We start from the raw sequence: 2,952 nt of genomic DNA, 5'->3' as shown, positions 1-2,952 counted from the left end.
GGCAGGCACTATGGTCCTGGTCATCTGTATAGCTTGAGAACACAAGTTTCCACATTGCCTGAAAGTCAGTTTTAGCCAACTTGAATCTTCCTTGAAATATTTAACTGGCTCTCTCTTTTGCCCCTGTAATTGCTAAGCCTCCTTTCATCTTCCCATCATCAGACCTATCTTAATTTCTATGTGCGTTGAAGTCACATGTAAATTAGCTATACATTCCTTCCCCACAGGGGACAGCTCCTGCTATAGTATGCAGGAACTCTACAGAGTGAGGGTATAAAAAAAAAAAAAGCAGCATTGGCCACAGCTGAAGTTAGTTTTTACAAACGAGTTTGTTAAGTTCTTCGTTTTGCTGAAACCATGTGCTGGCATAATGCCTTTCTCCTCTGGTTAAGACCAAATGCTTCTCAAATGAATCTACTAGAAGGGTCTCTAGTGGGAACGGTATAGTCTCTCTCAGCATTCTTCAGTTTGGGTTTGGTTTGCGTTAAATGGTTAATGGTGAAAATAAGTACTTACATCGTTTGCCCCTAAATCAGGAGCTGCTGCTGCTGCTGCTGCTGCTGCTGCTCCATCCCATCATGACAGCCTGCTGTTGGCACTGTACACTGTGATGCCACGTCAGCCACACAGAACCTTTCTGATTGAGCAACAGTTTCTCAACGGCTGATTTAGGATGTTGCTCCTGGGCTGGTAACTTGATCTAACCACCATCTTGAGAAGGTCTTATTGAAAGAGAACACAACTTAAAATTACAGGAAAAAAAAAAACTACACATATCCCTCCAGTGCTGGAGGAATATAATTCCAATATTATATTGACTTTCTAAACAATTATGGCACCAGGTTAATAAATGACCAAAATTGATACTTGGTTTTAAAAAAAAATACATTTAGAATGGCAAAAAAATGAAAAAGGTTTTGGGAAATGACTGAATATTAGAAACATTGAAAAATAGAATATATTAATACATGAAATATATTATAATTTGAATATATACAAATATTTTCTGAATATATGAAAAACTATGTGAAACATTAAGCTATCCAATAACTAATAATGAATTAGAGCTATATCCATTTATATATTTGCTTATGTAAGTTGTATATTAATGTGTATAAAAGTAATAGATAAAACTACAGTAAAGATTCGTGTCCAGTGGTTTATAATACTTCCTTGGTTGGGGGGAGAAAGTATGAAAGGGAGTATTGATAGAGGTGGAAGTAACTTTTACCATAGGTTTTGAAAGGAGCCCTTCACATTCATTCCACAGGAGCATGTGGAGGCAAGTAGGCACAGGAGAAAAATTATAAGGCTTATTAGAGGGGCCATGTTTCCCAGGAGAGGGAGCACATGGCACCTGTTCCTATCCAGGTAGCAGGAGGGGCTGGGGGCAGGAAGTGAGGTAGGTGTGTGCGCAGGTGGGTCTGGGTGGAGAGAGGGAGGGGCCAGCTGTACAGTGGGAACTCCAGAGCTGGAGGAGCTCCGGTATGAGTGGAGCTGAGGACCAATGGTGGGCATAAGCTAACAGGTTTTATAACGGAATAGCACTTATTATATCCTACTTCTGTGAATTTGGTTCTTTGTGAGTGGGGTGTATGCAAAAGTGTTCATTCAATATCTCAAAGTGGATGGACTTTTAGTCTCAATATTTCTAAATGCATTCCCATTTTTTTCCCCACAGTAAACTAGGAACTCAGAAGAAAACACAGAGGTGTTTTTATGCGAAAATCATTCACAAGTGGTAGCTTGCCTGAACTCAAGCTCTGAGTCCTATGCTGAATCTTAAATAGATCCCCCACCCACACCCCTTCTCTGTTCCAAACACACTCACGAATTCTAAAGATGTTCTTGTGCTTATCTGGAACAGATAAGCCATTCCAAAGAGAATGTAAAACACTCAGCCTGCGCAGACCTCACACAGCTGCACCCTCCCTAGAGATAGTTGTCAGAGGTGGCCATGTCTTCCATGTCTTACGTGATGTGTACCCGGGTAGAGGGCAGCACAGACCCACAGAGATACAACTGATGGAGGTATTCCACCCATCCTGCCTCAGATGTACTGCCAGTGATGACCCAAAAATTACTTATGAAAAATTGGTGATTGAGGAAAGAAGGGGTTTGAAATTGAACAACCAATCCCTTAATGTCAGCAACAAAGCCAAGAGTCCGAAAATAAAAGCTCTTCTTATTAATAACCAAATAACAGACACAGTTTGTATAATTAGATAACAGGAGAGGTCTATTTGTATTTCCTAACTATATTTTTTTCATTAAAAGGAAGGGAGGTCAGTAGAATTTTATACAGCCATTAGAAAGAATAATATGTCATTTTCAGGGAAAAGAATGGACCTAGAACCAAGTGAGGGAAGCCAAGTTCAGAGAGACAAAAGGTGCATGTTTTCTCTCATATGTGGAAGCTAGTTCTAAAAAACACCAGGACAGTATAAATTAGGCATTCACACAGAGTGAGACCAAGAGAGGAAACTCTTAGGGGAGAAACACAAAGTGCAATGCCTCTGTGCCCCTGATCAGATAAAATAATATTTACCAAAATAAACTCCAAGAAATGGAAACAAAAATATGAAGGGAGGTATATGAAAATACTTGGACACTAAACAATCTTGTATATATGAATCATGCAGAGTTGTCTTAATAAAGGAAACTTAGAAAACTCAAGATGTTCTATCAGCATAGGAAATAGGTATCAAGTGGATTCCTGTATGAAACAGAAGGCGTGTGTTGTATGTGGGGATGTATTACCTAAAATAGAGGAAGCCTTCATTTCAGAGTTATATAGGGAGAGGCCTTATTTCAATAAAATTGTTAAATTATAGAATTGTTCTTAAATAGATTTTTTGAAAATGTGTTGTTACTTGCAGCTACAAAAAAAAGTAACTGAAATAGCTGGGTGTGGTAGTTCACACCTATAATCCCAGAACAAGAAGGCAGAAG

This window comes from Dipodomys ordii, unplaced genomic scaffold, assembly GCF_000151885.1.
Source record: "Dipodomys ordii isolate 6190 unplaced genomic scaffold, Dord_2.0 Scaffold27, whole genome shotgun sequence".
Classification (NCBI taxonomy): domain Eukaryota; kingdom Metazoa; phylum Chordata; class Mammalia; order Rodentia; family Heteromyidae; genus Dipodomys; species Dipodomys ordii.
This window is presented reverse-complemented; position numbering follows the sequence as displayed.